This window comes from Lonchura striata, chromosome 2 (assembly GCF_046129695.1).
Source record: "Lonchura striata isolate bLonStr1 chromosome 2, bLonStr1.mat, whole genome shotgun sequence".
In the NCBI taxonomy this organism is placed as follows: Eukaryota; Metazoa; Chordata; class Aves; order Passeriformes; family Estrildidae; genus Lonchura; species Lonchura striata.
Genome location: NC_134604.1, coordinates 99521038 through 99542359, shown reverse-complemented (window position 1 = coordinate 99542359; position 21322 = coordinate 99521038).

Below are 21322 nucleotides of genomic sequence, written 5' to 3'. Positions count from 1 at the left end.
ATTAATCCAATCGTGTAGCAGGAACAGTGATTGGCTACAAACACTGCCTCTGTTTTCTCGTGAGCACAGATGGCATCTCCCATGGATGTGAGGAGCACTGAGTATGCAACATCATGGATATTGGCACCTTCATTCTTCCTAAACAGCAGCCACTTTCTGATTGCCTGTGAAACGTTTTAGCTTTAGCACTACTTTTGCAGGGCAGCACTTTGCAGGCATCACAGAAGCCAGCACATATCAGATGCAGCGTGGTGCAGCAAAACTGGGATCTGTGAGCTCCCAAACACAGTCAGGGAAAATCCTGAGGCACAGATCGTGGTTCTGGGCAAGTTCATCATAATTAATTAATGAAGCTGAGAGCTGCAAAGGTTCAGCCTTTGTGAATTCTGAAAGGAAAATTACCAAAAGCTCTTTCAGTTGTGATTATCCACTCAAAACGCTAAATCTTTGTTTGTAAATAGAAATAACAAAAAACCTTAGTATATTTTTCCATCATGCTTTATTTTTCAGCTGAGATCCAGTGGCAGAGGTGCAAGCTGAATTAAAGGCCAGGAGGAGGAATGAAATGCCTTCATGCTATAACCATTTGGATTTGTAGCTACAAAGGCCTTTCCAAGAGAATAAAAGGTAACTTAATTTATGATATAATGATGAAAATGGGGAGAGAAATGAAGTGATAACTATTTCAGTTTTCAGACTTCCAATGGCAATTTTATTTCGCTGTAAATATATCACCTTCCTACATCTGACTCAGAAGCTAGCTCATTAAGTACTCAGACTAGCTGCAGGGTAGAGAAACCTGTGGGTTATGAAGAAGGAAGCCCTTGTGGACTTCTGTTCTTGCCAGGAGTAACAAAGCTAGGAAAACAGATCTCTCAGGCTAGGATTGAGGTGGAGAGAGTATTCTCTTCCAGGTATAAATACAAGTTCCTTTACTCTTAAAAATCACAAATATATGTGGATTTCTGAGTAATTATAAGAAAATATTATCAATAATCTTTAGGAAAGTTATCTACTATTTTACATGATAGAGCTACTACAGAAGTAGCATTACTGATTCTCTATCTGGATGAACTATTCCACATAGACAGATTTACAGAAATTGAACAACTTAACCACCTTCAGTACCCTGTAGCAATCCATAAATCCAGCAACTGGTTTTATGTGTGTGTGGTTTGGGTGAGTTTTTTTCCTCCCTCAGCATTCATCCTTCACCTTAAAGGTTATTGTCAACTGCTTTGAATTTTTTGCTGTCTGTAGGAGTAGTTAAAGTTCCCTTTAGGGTCATTACTTTAAATTCTCCATGCTGGAAAACCTCTCATTTCCTATCTCCTGGTATTTTCTCTTCAGTTTCCATTGGTGAAGTGCATTCTTGTCCTTAATTAACAGGAGTGCCCCTACTGAACTGAGCAACAGGGTTTCTAGACAGCTAATGAATAGCTGGGGTTTCCCCAGATATTATTTAAAGTTTCATTCTTCTTGACAGAATGTCTTGAAAGTTTATTCTCATGGATAAAATTATGTGATGAGTAGAAAAAATAAGCCAATAACCAAGGAAATTATCTGGGTACTTACCAAAGTTAAAGATCTACTGAAGTGCATTTGACCTCATTCAGAAGAAATAAAACTGACCCAAGAAATGGCAGCTGGGGAAATAGGAAGCCACCACTGGCAATGTGCAGAAAAGAAGACAGAACAGAAAAAAGGGAATAGGGAGAATAATTACCAAGTGGAACAGAAATCTGATTAATGTCTTCAGCTAATACAGAAAAAGAAAAGGAAGTAGTGAAGTCACTATGTCTGGAAGTGTCCAAGAAATGACTTGTCATGGCACTAAGTGCTGTAGTTTAGTTGACGTAGGGGTGCTCAGCCAAAGATTGATCTTAGAGGTCTTTTCCTACCCTAAAGATCCTTAATGAATTAGCAAATCTCAAGACAAGAGCAAAAAATAAAATGAAGCAACAGTGAAAATAAATTAAAATCATTATTTGAATAATTCTTTCCCACCATTTCACAACATTATACATAATTTCACAAAATTATACAGTTTCTAATCCAGTATCAGAAAGTTTGAGTAGTGAGGATAGGCCATGAACAGACGTATGAGAAGCTGTAACACACTGGGAAATTTAACAATAACAATGCATTAGAACTGGCAGATACCTACTTAAAGATCCCAGTTGCTGAAGACAGAAGGTGTTTCATGAAATACAGCTAATAAAACAAGCAGTCTCTGGCTAAAATGAGCATCTATATAGCAGGTCTGCAGGTTAGCAACTGTTCTAGGTCTAAAAAAGTTACTGGGGTCTAGGGAATCAAGAATCACAGTGTTTCACTAATAGTTAATCTTGTCAAAACAATCATTTAAAATAGTCTTTTTAAAAGATAATGCTTCTACAACATGAGAGGAACATGGCAGGAGCAGCAATCTTTGTAGCAAGTCTTCATCTCTCTTCAAGAAGGGCAAGCAGGAGGGTCCAGGTAACTAACAAGAGGCTGGTCAGCTTCATCTCCATCCCTGGCAAGGTGATGGAGCCCACTGCTGTCATTAGTGGTGCCAAGTCCAGCTGGTAGCCATGCCCAGCATCATCCCTCAGGGGTGGACACAGGAGCAGTTGTTTATCTGCTTTGGTTCCTGTAGTGACACAATTCAAAATGTTTCTCTGTCTTAGAATACAGGGTAAGAATTGTTCTGAAAAGTGAAAATTATTATGGCTTGTTTTGCGTGGAGTGACAGGTTAGAGGAATAATGAAGTCAGTGAAGGACTATAAGCAAAAAGAAGAAATATTGACAAGGTGTCAGTATCAAACAAGACAAGACAGGCATATTCCAGCTGGTGCAAGAAATGCTACTCAATTGTTTGAAGTATTTGAATTGTTTGAAATTGTTTGAAACATTCCATACCTAGATGAATCAGTCAACAGCATGTTACTAGCTGTATTAGAATAGAAAACACTGCAATCACTAAAATAATGGAGGGAGGATGAGTGGCAAAAGAATAAGGGGAAAAAAACCCACTGGGTCGGGTTTTAAATAGGTAAACTGTGAAGGGAATAATTCAAAACATAGATATTCATCTGTGTGAAGTATTTTAAAATATGTAGCATTAAAAATATTTTAACTTGTGCCTGAAAATCAAAAGAGGCATCTGCTTGCAATGTGATATTGCTGTATAAAACACTGTGATTGCAGGGAATGATAGTCTTGCAACACATGTCACAGAGATAAAATCTGCTGTTTATCACAGTGGCAAACATCAGCTACTACACTGCATACATATTGAAGAACTTCTGCAGAAGAAAGATGCCTGTGAAGAGATTAGAAGAAAAGGTGATTTGGATGTTTCTATTAGGTGAAAAGCTGCTGAGAGCAGATTACCAATGTATTTTATAAACCCTCCCTTGTCTTAGTACCTGAAAGACATGAGGTCATACTAGGAAACATGAAAATCTGTTTTACAAGTAGGGCTACACAGCAAGGCGTGATTAAAATACGAACCCTCCTGACTTTCTCAGAACTTTGACAAACAACAAAATTCAACCTGAATTCCACATATATTGACATTTTTAGTTCTGTAACTAATATTTCCTAATCATATATTCCATAATTTATGTGACAGCCTATCAATGACCTTCCTTCCTTCCTTCAACAGTCTTACAAAAGGTTCTTTTTGCCTTTTTTGTGTTGGACCATTCTCAAGGTGAGGAGTCTGAGGATGGACCCTTACTACAGTCCTCAAACCTCTAATGGGAGGCTAGAAAAGAGAAGTGTCACATTTGTCCTGAAAATACATCGTGAAAAAGATGAGAGGCAAAAGACACACATTGATACAAGGGAAATTCTGCTTAGGTATTAGGAGAAAATCTTCTGACAGGAAGAATAGTCAAACTCTAGGACAAGTTCTTCCACAAGGGCTGTGGAATCTATTTCCTGAAGAATTTCTCTGGAAAAGGCCCTGAGCAATGTGATCTAACCTGTATCTCACTGAAGCTCAGGCTTGCTTTGAGTCTCTGGAGAGTTCCTTTTCATGAGTAATTCTGTGCTTCTAATGCATCTGTAGAGGAGAAATCTGTATGATTGATACCCTTCACAAGGCAGCAGTATTCACAAGGTGAAAGTGGGTGACATATCTGGGTGCAGACACGTCCCCAGTTCAGCTGACAGGTGCCTCCATCTCTGCAGATGACATGGGATTTCCATTAATGTCTTCAGAGTAGCATTCTGTCCATTTGCACTGATCATAGCAACAGGATTTGAAAAGTGATAATTCAACTAAACAGAGGAAGAAGACTACTCCTCTTACTGCCTCTCTTCAGATTTATTTTGCTCATTTTTTATAAGATAATTTTAATTAAGGAAAAATAATAGTTTCCTTGACAAATATATGGTCTGGTTTCTCGGCAAGGACTTCCTTTGCTTACAGCTTATTTAAGAATATTCATTTTTTACATTTCCTTATTTCTCCTACTGATAAACCCCCTTTTATTGCAGGGGCTCAGCTACAATAAATTGTCACTAATAACAATATTCACAATGCACATCTGAGATATTTTTGTTGATTTCAAACAGCTTATGGCAGTAGTTATAGCAAGTTTTACCCACATTATAGGTCTAATATGCAATTACAAAATTAACCTTTCCTAACAAATGGCAAGGGCTCTGTCTGGTATTGAGTTGAATTCAGCACAATGTTAAAAAGGAATATGCTCAAAAATCCAAATTGCTATAGATGTATTAAAATAGCATCAATGATTCTATGGAAAAGTGGATTTAACAAAGAGCAAGAAAAAGCTTACAATTCTTTCAGACACCACAGGCATTCACAGACAAGATGTAGCACTCACACATATGAATTCAAACCACTCCGTTAAAATAAGACAAGCTTGATTCATGAGCACATGATGATATTCTGCCACTAGGAGAGATCTACAGGAATTACTTGGATTTAAAGCAGTAAATAAAATTATTTTGATGCCATTTTTCAACACAGTAGGAGTTTGGGGGTTGTTCCTTTTTTATCTTGTGCTACAACAACTAAATCCCTTATTATTCCCACCATCACAGAAGTTACATGGATAGGAGTTTTGCAGTGGTTCCCTGCTAAATCCAGTTGCAGGAGCAGGAACTGGAAACACTGAGTCCATCTGACAAAAGCTTATGATCACAGAAAAAAGTGAGGAAAATCTACTGTCATCCTTCTGCTGCTGGAAAGCTGGACATGGTGGGAATTGTGAGCCAGGGTTAGACATTTCCTGCATCTTCTATCATTCTGTCTGGAAAAACAGCCTCCAGTCAACAGAGTAGAACAGAAGTGGCCTGCTTGGTTCCTACAGAAATCAGTAGGAGTAATGACACTGACTCCAATGGGCCTTTAATTATCAGGAAAGGGCAGCTTTTGAAGAGACAGTTACTGCTACAGGACTGAGAGTATTATTTATTTACCCTTAAGGGTAATCATGGCCCCTGTGTACCATTTCATTCTTCCATTTTGTGGTACATATCAAAGACTTCGTGGAACTGTGAGCAAAGGAACAAATCACAAACAAGTATAAGGAGGTATAATTAGTGTGCTGATGCCTCAGCCACTCACCAAGCTGATCATTATCAGACTAGACAATTTCCTGGTTATTCTACTGCTTTTTTCAAATGAAGGAAAAAAAAAGAACACTATGTCCTCAACACTGATTGTCTCACATTTACTCACTTAATAACACCATGTCCCACAAGCTCTTCATGCAAGGCAACAGAGAAAAGGGACATTTCTTTCAAGGAACATAGGCTCTGATAAAGCATGTGCCTAGCAAAGTTTAACACAGTGTGAACAGGCATGGAAAAATAAACCTTAAGGATGCTTCAGGACCTCTTTTTCACATGACAGCAGTGACCTCACCAGCCACCTGGAATGGTGGTGTGCAAATTCAGAAGTACCAGGGTATGGACATCTGCCCCAGGTATTGCAACCTCTCCTAATACTTGATGCACCAAAGTGTTGGTCTGTCTCTTTGAAGTGGTGCTATGACACATTTTTAAAATATTTCAACAGCTGCATGCCCAGTTTGACTTTGTGAATGAAACTATAACTTCTTTCACAACATTTTTGCCTCCCACACAAGGAAAAGAGACATTTGTCAGTCTCTGAATAGGTCTAAGTCTGGAGAAAACTGGACCCTCACACCAAGGTGTTTCTTGCTCCCAACTGTTTCCCTAATTCAGAATTTTTCACCACTTCAGAAGGATCCTGAATATCCTTCTGTTATACCAAGGGTAATTTCCTTGGCATTGCAAGCGAACATTAGAAGTCTCATTACAAAGAGGCTCTCTGAGCAGCAGAGCCTGTAGCCTCACACAGAATCTCAATTCCTTTTTTAATCTGCACAGATAACTGAAAACCTTTCAGGCAACAACATTTAATTTTTTTTTCTTTTTGGGTATTCCCTCAGCTGGAAATGTTAATCTCAAAACTCATACGTTTCTTTTTTTAACACCTTCTGGAGGGTTGTTTCTCTTGATAGGAGCTTCTAAAATAACACTGTTTTTTACCAATTAATCTTTGAAATTGTTTTCCTGAACAGTCTCTTTTCAGATCTTTTACTGTTGTCAGTTTCATCATGACAATATCCTGATTTTAACCCCCACCTATGCTTTTTTTCTAATGTGATGCTTCAGGTTATATCTTAAACTTTAAATAAATCAGGTTATATCTTTAACTTTTCAATAGATATTCAAAGGTAGGAAAAGGTGGGCACTGAGTCTCTCCCTTATCTTCTGACGTTCTGACAGCAGATAAATACAGATTGCTTCCTTTGCTTTTGGGGTGTTTGGAACACTTTAGAAAATTTTCCATGTAGCAAGGTTTGGATTTTGTATGAGATGTAAGACCTTTCTAGTTCCCCTTTGGAACCAGCTTGGGTGTAGGCATGTGCAGAGCTCACCCCCCAAGAAAACACAACAAGGCAGGAGGATGAGAGGTCACACTGACTGTGAGCAAACCCCACTGGGACTGTCCAGCTTGTCAAAGACACCTTTATCACTCCCATATGGTTCTGCCTCTGCTGTCAAATAACCATCCCCAGTCAATGGATTTAGGTACAGATACTTAGTGGTAAAGTGAGTTTAGACTGGGAGCTTGTGGTTAAATAACACCCCTAAAATACTCAACTCCCCACGACTTTGGGTTGTAAGATACAGTGACAAAATAACAGCAAGTCCAGTCTCATAAAGATTCAACAGTTAACACTTCTAAAAAGCACTAATTCAGCAAAGCCAGACTGCATTCTATGTGACCAGGAGCAGAATTTAACCCTTTTCTGTTCTTTTCAGTAACTGTTCTGGCTGTTGCAGAGCACTTATCTGTGGTCTGATTTAGATATACATGGATCACACAGAGACTGATCCAGTTACTCCTCAAAGTCAGGTAAATTCAAGGGTAAAGACAGGTTCCTTTCCATTGGTAAAATGACAAAGGGACTCCACCACTTATACAGTTTTAACTATTTGACACCAAAGAGCCTGACCACAAAATATAGGCTGTCCATGGTATGAACCTGCACTATCAGTGTGAAGCCTCTCTCTTTACAGGATTTTTTTTTATATATATATAATAGATGCCAATAGGTGACAACTCATGTCTTTGTTCCCAAGGGGCAAACAAACCTTGGCCAGAAATTATGCCCAAGGACAGCTCATCTTCTGCTGTTGTGTTCCAGAACTGACATCACAACTCAGACCAGAACAGGGCAGCCAGCTCTACAAAGCACCAACTCAAAACATTATTGACATTTTAAAGTTTACAGTACTTAAAGGACCTGTTCTTTCTAATTTTCTGCAGTAGTAGTCTGTTTTTCCTGCTGATATTTTATGGGAATGGATGGAGTCCCTCCTGACAGTTACAGTCCTCACAGCACTTTTTTCAGGGTGTCATGAGCATGGATTTTGCTCGAGTTTCCTAGAGAGGTTCAGCAGCTCCACGGTGATATGATAGTAGAGCTGTTAAATTTTGCAAAAATATCTTACAATATTACCAGAGCTAATTTGTACATGCAAAGATTTGAAAATTCACCTGGCATTCAGATGGATGGAAAGGTTTCTGCAGCTGCTGAGAACTTACTGACTTCTACCAAAAAGGCACTATTTGTTTCTCTCTTACAATGATAATTTCAAGCAGTAACACACAAACCTCTACACCCTTCACAAACCTAAAAAACCTGTCCTAACATCTGAATACATAAGGCAATGGCACACAGATCTAAAGAAAATTATTCTTTCTTATCTCTACATATGTTTCCTACTGGGCCACATGGATCAAAGGGATATCTAATCAGAGTAATACCTAATGGCAATGGTCATTGAAAGAAGGTTGAAGAGTTCTCCTTTTAGAAGAAAGCAATATTCTACATTTTGGAAGTCAGTAACTTCAGTATTAACATAATTATTTGCACTCTCTATCCTCACTGAAAAGATTAATTCTTTGCTATCCAGCCTTCCAGAAAAGCTGATTTACACAATTTTATACACCCTGAGCTCTCAAATACACTGTTGAGTCATTTTTCTGAGTGAAGAAAATGGCTCTCATTTAAGGAAAAAAAAAAATAGGTAGACATATTATTTCATCAAGTAAAATTCCCATCCCAGTGGTCTCCCTTTTTGCCAAGATTTCTACAACTCTGTCTGAATGCTGGGTGGGTTAATTGGTTTAATTAGGATTTTAAAGAAAAAATGTCCAACAAATTATTTTTCTCCTCTCTGAAGAGTTCATTCCTGTTTTCTGACCTGGAAAATTCTATTGTGATCTTAGACTTCATACCTATTTAGCTTCACTGTTTCTGTTCGTTTTTATCCTGACACCAAATCTGATGTCTCAGGTCTTTCACAGAAAAATAAATCATGAATCCACACCACCTGTAGCATCAAGAATGGTATAAATTTTTTTCATTGAAATTAAAAGCAATATTGAAATACTGAAAGCAATGTATACCACCCAAAGTTCACTTTCCTGTGGAGGAGGTGTAATGAATTAAACCCATTAATGAAAGAAATGGGCACTTTTTTTCATCTGGAAGGCCAAAACATTGCAAATCTTTCACCTGGAAGTCCCCATACCCTGCATAAAATATACTGTTGGTGATAGTCTGCACAGCTCTGGATACATGTACATGCCATTCAGACAGAGACAATGGAATATAATTAATTTTTGGGTTTGCTTTGTTGACTTTGAAGGGAACACTGGTTTTTAGCCTTGCCAAATTCCAGATGCAAATTTGTTCTGCATTCTCCAGTGTAGTGCTCTAATCTGCAGCACAGCTATAGATTTATGCTGAGTGCAGAACCTACCAAGGCCATGGATTTTGCTGAATGCCTGAGCAGCTCTATGCCACCAGCTTCTTGAAAGCATTTGAAGGTTTCCAGACCCTTCAAAGAGAGAGCTCTTTCTTCATACAGGAGAAAACCTAGTAACTATGTTATTGGTTATTGCACCTTGAAAACAATATTCTATTTTCCATCCTTTTGACTGAAGTTCTCTGATACATCACATACAGTTTATGTCTTGCTGATACTAAAACATTATTTAATTTCCCCACTCAAACTCACTGCTAATGTGGATGTGCTAAAGCAGTTTCTTCATTCTTTGAGAAAAAAATACCGTTTTCTATATATTGTGAAAAATATATTTATAAACTTTTTTCTTATGAATTTTCCATTACAATCAAGTCTACATTTTCTGGTATGTTTTTCTCATCTGTAAAACAAATGCAATTGCAGGATATCAATGATGTCAAAGGATTTGTAGGAGTAGGGCTTTGATAGCTGACCAGAAAGACACTTTTCTGCCTAACATATATGCTTAATAAAGTAGGATGTGCACTGCCCCAGAGGGGCTGCAACCCACAAGTGTTACATTTCCTGCACAGTTTGGTTTGAGACAGGCAAGGAAATTCTTCCTGTCTATGAAGAGCTAAAATTCCCACACAAGGTCTGTCCACTGCTTTTGAGAGAAAAACATAAAATCCAATCCAGATATCTATAAAAAGCAGGACCTTTCCACCTACACTGGGAACAAATCTTCCAAAATAATCTTCATCATCATTGAAGCACTTCAATGGTGTTTTACTGAATTCAAATATTTTTCAATTAACACATTCAAAAATAATTTTGAATTATTGTTCCATTTCCTTGTACCCTTAGTGGATCCATTTGACATTTAAAATTCAATCTCTGCTGAGGATGCACACAGATTAAATTTATTACATAATGAATCTGAAATGTAATAATGCACAAACATATCCCTACGGTACCTTTATTCTCAAAAGGGAGTTTCAGATCAATGTGAGGCAAGCTGGAAAATTCTTGCCAAATACTAAGCAGTAAAAAAAACTTCCTCTTCAAATAATTTGCCAAGAGATGAAAGCAAATCATAGGAAACATTTTCTGATCTTTGCACCAATCATTTGGGACATTTTTTTAAATCAAAACAAATTGATTTGGACTCTAACTCTTGATACTGGAAAGAATGAAAATATCCTTTTCTTGGTTGACTTCCACAGTGTTCCACTGAGTAAAATCATTGACAGCACAGCCAGGTAACACTGAAAAGGTTAGTAATGCTCTGCCAGAGCTTTCATCCACAAAGAGCCCTGGTCTGGTTTATCTTTAATTTTAGATCAAAATATTTTAACTAAGTGAAAAAGTAACAAATAGTAACCACTAGAAGATAACTGCTATTCTCCTCAGCCTCTCTGCACAGTCCTATCACCTGTCTCATATCACAGTCTCCATATTGCAAGATCCTTCAGTAGATCTTCATAGACAGCATTAATTTTCATTATGTTGAATAATTTTATACTATTATCAGATTTTGTCACCTCTTCATTCATGTAATCTTTCTATTCACTGATAAAAATTTTGAGTGGAACTGATCACAATGTCACTGATCATTTTCAACCTTTCTTCCTGTTTTAAAAACAAATCTCTTTTTGTTGTTTTCTGTGTTTTATCCAGTTATTAATTCATGAGAGCACCTTCCTTTTTTTCTTTTCTGACTATTTCTTTAAGAGCCTCTACTGACAAGCCTTGCCAAAGCTTTTTCAAAACTCATGTGTATTAATCCTCTTTTACACAGATCCTCTCTTTTTCGTGCATCTCTTGAGCCCTTCAGAAGGTATTACCTTCTTCTACAAAACTCCCAATCATTATATTAATATTTATTTGTGTGTCCTTTTGTTCTATATTTTCCTACTATTTTTGCCAGTCTTACAGATACCTTTATTTATAATGTGTGATTTTTTTGACAATTCTTGGATTCATTTTAACCAAATTAGTGCCATTTTCATATTTGCCTGAAACTCAGGTTCTTTTGACTAGAGGTAATTTACTTCAATCCATTGCAATCCAGCAATTCTCTCTGCTAACTCCCTACAAACATGTGAGCAAATACCATCTCATTTAAATAAAATTTTAACGTTTTTGACAATATTCTGCAATATATTCCATGTCTTAGTTTTGAGTGAGTTCTTTAAATCCTTATCCCACTAGAGATTTTAATCAATTTAGGAATATTGCTAAGTTTTTGTATAACAAACACTGATACAGATAATTCATGACTTTTTCTCCTTGAGTGCTTTTTCGTGACTTTTTCTCCTTCTGTGCTTATGTCAGCTCTCACCTCATGGATTCTCTGGCAGACTTCCTGCTTCCGACAGTTTTTATAAGTTGTCTTTTTATGGCTAGTTTAAATGCTTTTAGCAATTTTTCTCATCAAAATCTTTTTTGGCTTGCCTTGCTATGAATTAACTTTTACCTTCCTAGATTTTGTGTCTCTTTGTACTTTCTCATTTGAGCAGAGGTTTAGAGACATCTTCCTTTCAAGAGTTTCCTTCTTTCTCTTCCTTTAGCATAGACTTTTTTGTTTTTTTAAGATCCTCTTCAAGTCCTTTCTGAGTTATGATATGCTTTCTCTGAACCCAAAACATTGATTTGCAATGCACATTAACTGACACCAAAAAATTAGTCTGAGCCTTCAAACAGTGTCCATGCTGTCTGCAATATTTTTATACTTTTAGCCATTTTCTAGTTAAGTGTCTGCTAACTTTTTGGTAGTTTTACTAGAACATACATTTTAGTGTTGTGGTTTTTTGGGCTTTTTTTTTTGCTTACCAGGATATCAAATCTGACTACACTGTTATAGGTGACTGATAACTCCATCTTGAACCAGTCCTTGTAGATTGTCCAAGATTAAATCAGGAGCTGTTTTTCTACAGGCAGGACAATGTGCTCTAAGGGGTACATCTAATGGTGTTTGAACACTCAATAAATGTGTCATGGTGATATAATTTTCTTAATCTGAAGTAGACCTGGGAAGTTACAAACATTTGATATTACTCATATTTTCTTCTTTGCCTTAGATTGTTGAAATGTCTCCCAGGCATGTGGGGAAAAATCTAATACAGTTTCTGGGAAATCAGCACATCTGCGTGCCTCTTTGAAGAGCTGCACAGCACTGCCTGTGGCGTGAAGAATAGGAGGGACAGAGGTCTGTGTGTATCTGCAGGCAATGTGGGACAGCCTGCCCAGCTGGAGTCTTTCTGATAACTGGAAGAAATCTCAGGTTTTCAGACCCTGATATCTGCTAACAGGGCAATACAGTGTTGAAAACCATCCAGGATGGCTTAGGGACAGCATCCCAACAGAGCTGAACTGGAAGTCAAAAACTGAGGGTACTCTTCTCAACCTCATACTTAGATAAAGCCAGTCAGGCTTGTAAAGCCAGTAAAGTCCAGTGAAGGTCAGGAGCAGCCTTGACTGCAATGACCATGAGATGGCAGATTTCAGGATCCTGAGGAGACAAGGCAAAATGCAGCAGGATCACAACCCTTGTTCAGATGTGCTTGGAACAATTTTATAGAATACAGCTCTGGAGAGAAGAGGGAACGAGCAGAGCTGGTTGATTCTCCTCCAAGCTCAAAAATGGACCAACTCAATGAGCAGAATATCAAGCCAATGTGGCAGGAGATGAACATGGATGAAAAAGGAGCTCTTAATTTAACAAACATAAACAGGATAAGCACAGGAGCTGAAAAAAACAACAGGTGAAAGACAGCAAGAAGAGCTTCTACAGGTACATAAACAAAAAAGAAAATGAGGGAATATGTGTGCCTGCTTCCAAATGGGACAACAGCCCCATTTGTTGTCATCAACAAAAGACACAGAAAAGCCTGAGGTTCTCGATGTTTTTCTTGCCTCAGTCTTTCCTAGCAACACTGGCCTTTAGGAATGAATCCCAGGCTCCTGAAACCAGTGAAAAAGTCTGAAGCAAAGAAAAGTTACCCTTGCTAGAGGAAAATCAAGTTCAGGAACTCTTGAAATACCCATGCCAATGGCATCTGATGAATACGCCCAGGAGTGGCAAGAGAGCTGCTCAGTGTCACTGCAAGGCCATGATCTGTTATTTTTGAAAGGTGGCCATGCCACCTCTGTCCTTGGTGGTTTTAAACACTCAACAGGACAATGCCCTGAGCAATGCAGTCTGACACTAGAGGTAGCCCTGCTTTGACACAGAGACCTTCCAAACCCTCTTCCCATCTGGGTGGCCCTGTGGTAAGTAGTAGCATCTCATGGTCTCTGGCTCCACTGGTTTCATGGGATGTCATTCACACTGATGCCATGTTTTTCTCTGCCTGTTTACTGTAACATTTCCACACACAAAAATCCTACAATCTAATTTCATTTGTACTGTCTGATACTTTCTCTAATGTAGTCATTCCTGTATGATTTGTGCACTGTTAGCACTGTCCTTCTGAAATTATGCCTTCTACTTACTTTCTAAGATGTCTACAAAGCAATTTTTAATCCAAGCATCCTATTTCACCCATTTTAACTTTCAGACTTACAGTCCAAGTTTGTCATCTCAAAAAAAAAAAAAAAAAAAGAAAAAAGGGGCATGCTTGCATGCTTTGGCTTTAAAAGTTAGTATGTGTATTTCAGAAGTGTCAAAATACCTCACAAATGTGCATGGGAGTTGCTGACTGTGCTACTGAGAGCTAATTTTTCAGGCACTTAACAATGTACTTTATGCATTTATGTTTGGCAGAACAGAAAGAATTCACACAAAAATTGAACACAGTTTTTTTCACATTATTTTGCAGACAAAACCACTCTTTGGGCTAAGCTGTAAACTTGGCAGAGTATGGGAAAAAAGGAGATGGTTTTTATAAATATATGACTCAAAACTAGCTCCCATAAGAAAAGTTTATAAGATTTTAGGAAGCTTGGTAGGCTTTTTAGCTTTAAAAATGGATATGCAGGATGGCCTTCCCCAAAACAGGTTTACTCATCTACGAATTATAAGATTAATACATAGTCAAGAAATTTAAATATTTTATAGAGGAAAAAAGTTACTTTCTTTCATCTTGAAAACATATGCACAGCTGTAGCTATTGTTTATATTTTAATATGTATTTCTACAATATGTGTTTTTTACAATGGTACTCATTCATCTAGAAGTGGATTTTCCTAGAATAAACATAATACTATGAAAAAAATTTACAAAAAAAAGGAAAAAAATCATTTCATGGAAACATAATGGTAGCTCAATACACAGAGAGTACTTGCAGGTAAAATTTGAGTGCATGGTCTCCAGGAAAATGTAGTTATAAGATTGATCAATATAGTAGTCCAATAAATAATCAAACCACATGTTCCTTTCTGCAGCTGGCATAAATTAAATGTAATTTTTTTGACCAGGACTTTTTGTTATTGTTGCATTAATTTCTTATACCATACTATTGTGTTGCCTGACAAATTAATTCCAGGCTGCTGTGGAATTTTTGTCTTTGCTTATTTGTTCTCGCACACTGAATGCAGACTCACAGGAGCTAATGAGGTAATTTGTAAACCTGTCAGCAACAGACATGAGAATTAATCTAGTGGTGGTCTGGTGAAAGGGGAGAAGAGGATTACAGGTACATGGTTCTCAGCCAACATGCATCCACAGGAAGCCTGAAATAACACCTGAATTCCCTCTTCCCTAAATCCCACTTGAACGTTCCACATTTGCACTGCGCTATTTCCTTCTCTGTGCCTCCTTGCCAGCAGTGCTATGCAGGGTATAAACTCTGCAGCAGATGTGATATTCCATCTCTGCACTCCTATTCGTTGCACGAATGTCTGCTTGGGGCCCCCCTGAAGGAGACTTCTCAAGGATGAAATTGTGCCAAAACCCGTAAGGGCTGTTTATTGCCTTATTACTTCTATTCTATATGAATTTTAGCAACAATAGCATGTTTTTGAGAATGTACTAAGTGACAGAGCGGGACTCCATTGCTAATGCCATGTGTATTTTATTTTCTTCAGAGGAACTGAGGAGAGCAGTCCCTCATGCAACTGCATATTTGTTAGTTTTATTCTGCAAAGAAGTGAGAGGAATTGTCTATATCTGCTGCTATGCTTTGCTTTTCATGGGGGAGCAAGAAGTCTTACTGGCTTTACTGTTGCTCTATTTTTCCTACTCACATTCTAAGGAGAGACATCCAGGGAGAAGGCTATGAAAATGTGTGGGAAGAGAAACACTATTAAAGGCAAGAGAAGTGGTTTTATAATAACCCAGGAGGAAAGTTTTCCAATGGGAAAACAAACTTTGGAGGAGAAACTACTAAATGGAAATTAAATTATCGGGATGCTTGTGTAATTATTGTCCTACCTATATTATAAATTTCCAGTTACATCCTGAATTTTTATGGATAAGACCAATCTATTTTGTTGTTCTATTACTTGGCAAGCTGTATGACTATCTGGTTACACAGTTCCACACTATTGCTGATCTCCACTGGTTATCAGTGCCAAGATGAGCAGAGGGTCCTTGAGAAAGCAATAACCTTCAGCCTTGCCATGGCCACACAGAAGTGAATTCTGTTTGACTTTTTCTTGACACAGATGCTCAAATTCTTTGTGTGTCATGATAAGACCACCATATCTTCCACAACAAGCTCACCAGAGAGATAAGACTTCAGGAATTTTTACGGGTTTCACTGACACTCATACACTATATTGAGCTGATTGTTTATTGACAGATCTCAGAAGAGTGTTCAAACACCACATTCCATGCCATATTCTTATGTTCTCAGTCCCTTGAATGCTGCCATAATAATAAGTATGAAAAAAACTATTAATCAATAATGATAAACTTCATATCTGGCCTGTACTTCAGAGATGAGAAAGATGAAGAGTTGATTCTTGCCCTGTAAGTAATAAGTACATGAGTCATGACCAAGATCATGAGTTGGTCAAGAAATAATCTTGTCAAGAAAACCAAATGTGCTATCACAGGACAAGGTTTTGGAGGTAAAAAGGGAAGGAGTGGTTAACATATAAATTAACTTTAGTATGGTTTTAAGGGCAGAACCCATAGAAAAGTGGCAAAACCTTTCAGAAGCAAAGCAAACATGATCTTCAAGGAAGAACATAAACCCAGGTTTCTTGGCAGTAAGAGGAGAATGCTGAAGGCATATGAGGAGGCATATGAGAAAAATGCAAAAGTACATCAAAAGCTGGTCCAAAGAAGAACAAAATAAACTGTTTCCCAAATCTGTAATCAGTAAGACAAGATGCAGCTTAAGCTGATGCATGGAAGAGTTTGTGCAGACATGAGGAAAAATGAGAAAAGCAAGTTAAATTAAACATTGGGGTGTACTATTGGATGCATAAAGACTATCTCCATTATTGGAGACTTTCAAGAACTGATTAGACAAACAAGAGTCAAGAATAATACATCTTGATACTGCCTTCCAAAGGGTAGATAGGGTAGATGTTCTCTTAAGGCACCTACTGACCTTTCAATTTTATAATATATATATATTTGGTTTTAGGTACTGAAAATATCTGAATCCATTTTAGTAGAATATGCTCTTCTTTAATAGTACTGAGCAGATGAAAAATGTCCTAGAATGTTTTCAATTATTTAATTAAAGCTGCATTCCTTCATATTGTTACTTCTGCTTTTTTTAATCACCTTATTTTTTTTCCAAGGGTTAGGTTGTTTGTAAATAAAACCTCATTTTCCAGTAATCGGTCAAGGGTTTAGAAAACATTTAGTATAAAATTCTGAGAGGAAAATTATCAGCTTCATGTAGGAATTGCAGAAACCTGAGTGGAGCTTTGTGTCTGTTTCAGAGAGCTTAGAAGCTCTATTTTTCAACCTAAAGAAGACATGAAAGGGCAGTAGGAATAAAAGTTATCACCCTAGCATCCTGTTAATTAGCTGCCACCTTGTTTTAAAGACAAGGTTTCGTTCAGCTCTTTTACCTGACCTATTCATTATCTCTCTCCTGAGCTTGTAAAACAGTAGAATAATGATTTCATTTATATGATGATGTTAACTGTCCAGAAGGAGAAAGTCTGAGATCAATTAATTTCCCAAAAGTCACCCATTACATACTTAGCAATGTCTTAAACTCTGGGATTCATCTGGGTCATATGTAATATTCATATTCTGCTTTGCTGTTTGGAGTCTGTATCAGGCAATGTTTGCATGATCTGTACATAAAATTTTGTGTTTCATGTATCACCATTCTACAAACATTTTAAACATGTGCAACTATGACAGAATAATATATTTAAATATTCATTAAACAAATGTTTCACTTTCCTTTTTAATACCTTTTTAAAGTCTGTTGCATGGCAGATTGTCAGTAAAAATTTTTGAAGACAGGGCTCCTAGACCTGATTTTGCAGAGGTTTACACAAACATGTGGGCACACTGGAAGACAATACATGTCTCTTTGGAGATTTAATGAGACTTTGAACCAAGGAGGAGGTATAACACACATGAATTGGATTATGAGTAACAAAGCACACATTAATAAAAAAGCTGAGAGCTTTATTAATAGCAATTTATTAATAGCTTTATTAATAGCAATTAATTCAAAGGAGTTTAAGCAAGCACTGTGGCAAAGCCTACTTCCAGGTGATCCTTAAATAGAAGGCACTGGACAGGTCACTGTCGTTGTCCTGTGAAAAATTTTGCCAAACTCTTTTACTGCAGCCCTTCTTTTCAGCTTGCCTCATTCCCTTGGATCTCGGTTCCCTCAGGCAGAGCAAAGCTCCCCATTATCTGCAGTGCACGGGCCTGAATGCTGATACTGGTGGCTATGGCTTAAACAGAGCTCATCCATCATATGAGAGAGGATAAAGCTGGGAAGAAGCTTAAAGTTTGTGGTTATGTTACCTGATTATAAGAAGAGCATTTGGATGAAGGTCAGCAATATCTACAAAAGAAAAAGATAAAGGCAGGAAACAAAATACACTGGATTTGAGGAAGCAAGCCATCATACAAAGTGATTAAAAGGAATGAGAATTTACTGATATAAAAGGATATTGTGCATGATATATCTGCAACTAATTTCAGTATAGTCAGTAAAATAAATTGTGATAAAAACATTCTCATGAGTTTGAAACAAATTTAGACCTTAGCAATCATACAGTGAGAGGCAAATAATATCAAAACATGATGTAAAATATTATTTATAAAACCTAACTAGAAAGAGATAACATGCCATGCTAAAAATCTGTTTATCTTTGTAAGAAAAGACAACAATAGTAATATTAAAACCTTATATGTAGAAAAAAAAAATACCCTGAACATTGCCTAAGACCTGATGCATTCACATGAGAAAACCCATTTTAATACATGATAATATTTCTGTGAGTAAATCCCTTTATATCAGCTTTAAAGTGGCAGAATTTTGGGGAGTATTTTCTCTGGGGTCTCTAACCCCTCCTATTTTGTTTCTTCTGCTCAGCTCTGCCAGCATTAGCAGCAACAGGAACCTCAGCTGATGTGCTGTGATATGACCTGTCCACACTTTCTGTGCTCTTCTATTGCAAGAGGAGCTGCTGAGCTGTGGCATTTCCAGAGTGGAAACCATCAGGAAAGCTCCACTGGGTGCAGTCATTCCTACCTACCTGCCAGAGTCTTGGGGAGTGCCTCTGACATTCTTCTGCACACCAAACTCTGTTGCCAGACTTGGATCTGGGAGCCAGGTATCCCAGTATGCACAGAGCAGTTACTCAGGACACTTTCCTCTGATTTCCATGTGAAATATGTTCAAGGAGCTCACATCTCTGCCAGTGCTTGGGAGCTGTCATTCTGTGTATGTCACACGCATCCAACCATTCTCAGGGTGTGAGAGACCTCATCTGATATCCTCATGCTGCCATGTGGATTTTTTATTATTGTGTACCTCGATTGGCACTGTTTTCCCACCTGCTCAACGCCTTTGTGAGGAAAGGTATGAAAGTGGGGCAGAATGACTTTCCTTCTCACAGGAACTCTCAATGATTATCTGAGACTGACAGTAAGGGATATAAGTTATATTTAATAGAAGACATACTTACTTGTGGCCATGGCCCGGGCGGTGGCAGGGCCCAGCTGGCACAGCTGCCTGAGGCCACGGGCCGCCCCAGGAGCGGCACCTCAGGGAGAATCCTCTGCCCCGATGGTGCTGCTGCTGCTCGTGGGTGCAGCTCGGGTGCCCTCTGTGTGGGTGCAGGAACAAATGCCACAGAAATCAATGATTACAGCAACTTAAATAGGGGGTGGGCGGACAGGGGTGCAAACCTGTCTCGTCCAATGGAGATAAACCAGAGAGGGATGCAACAACCTATGATAGCATAACAGGAGTGGGCACAAGGTCAGGGGACAAATAGAAAAGCTAAACTGGAGTGATTGATACAGAACTTACTGGAGGAAACTGGGAGTGGTCATAGGATTGATAACCAAAAGGGTATAAGCACACTCAGATTGATGGAACCAAATAAGGAGGAAACAGGGAGAGGTGAGAAGTCTGACATATAACTGGGAAACCAAGTGGCAGGAATTTTTGGGGTAAACTACTTGGATCAAACCAAATGTAAGGGGACAAATGGGGGAGCATAAAGGCTAACTAACACTGATAAAACCAACTGACTAAATCAAACCCCACTGCAACACTTATTAGAAAAAGGCTTTTCACCCAGAGAATGGTTGGGCACTGGAACAGGCTCCCTAGAAAGGTGCTCACAGCACTAAGCCTGACTGAGGTCAAGGAGAGTTTGGACAATGCTCTCAGGCACATGGTGTGATTCCTGGGGTGTCCTGTGCAGGGTTAGGAGTTGGACTCGATCCCAATGGCTGCCTTCCAACTTGGCAGATTCTGTGATTCCAAGGAATGACCATTGAAACAATGCACCCTGGCAGCACCATATTTACAGGTACAATGAATAATGTAGACAGAGGAATTTAAGGGATGGGTAACTGTATCTCTCTTTTCTTATATTTTGGTTTATTTTCTCAGTGCTGCCTTTTTAGCCATCCTTTTTCTATTGGCTGCTATCACAAATATTACTGTTCACATCCTGTGTACCTGTGTGATGTAAATTGCAATGATGTTTAAATTACTGCCCAAATACATTTATGAGAAACCAAAACAGAAAGCAGATTCTTCACTTTCTCATATCAGAAGATCACATCAGATTATTAGAGGCAAAAAAAAAAAAAAATAGCTGAAGAGATATTTCCCAGCATTAGCTTTCACTGGCATAACACCAGTGAAAATCATCAAAAATCAGCAATCCAGAGAGGAAAACTCTTGGCAAGAGAAAATAAATTCACTTGTGGTGACAAAAGCCTCTCTGTTACACTGGGAAAGGAGATGTAGGAAGTATTCTGCAATTTTACACTGGGGTGAGACCAGTCCAGCACTGAGGATCCACATGTCCCAAGTCTATTCCTGCACAATAGAGAAGCAATAAGGGAGAATGTGCTGATTGAGGCCAAAATGTTCCAAGGGGACACAGAGAAATAGAAATATTAAACTGAAATATTTTCCATGTTAACATGTAGATTACTATTTGAGGGACAGACTATCTACTCTAGATTAGACAAGGGTACTTCTCTCTCACTTTTCACTTTCTTATCAACTCTCAAAGCAGAACTGCAAGCTTCTGCTCCCTTTGCAATATATTTTAGCCCAGAGATATGAATCACAGTGTGATTGTAGACAAAGTACTGCCATGGTATGGAAAGTTCCTTTCAGAAACAACTGAGACCAGACTCTCCAAAGGCCAGTTGTGTCCTTCGACTCCATCACTCTTTCCCCACAGCATTGCATAGCAGAGCTGGCTATGAGCAGGCAGCAAATACTCTCCAGCTTTAGCTTCGTAGAGGTTGAGTGACAATATAATTCCTACTGAGCAGGTGATGTTTCTGTCTCCCTCTCATTGCTCACACAGAGCATGGAGCAGAGAGAGTGGCAGAAAAAAAGCTAGCCAACACCTCCCATGAAGCTCATTATT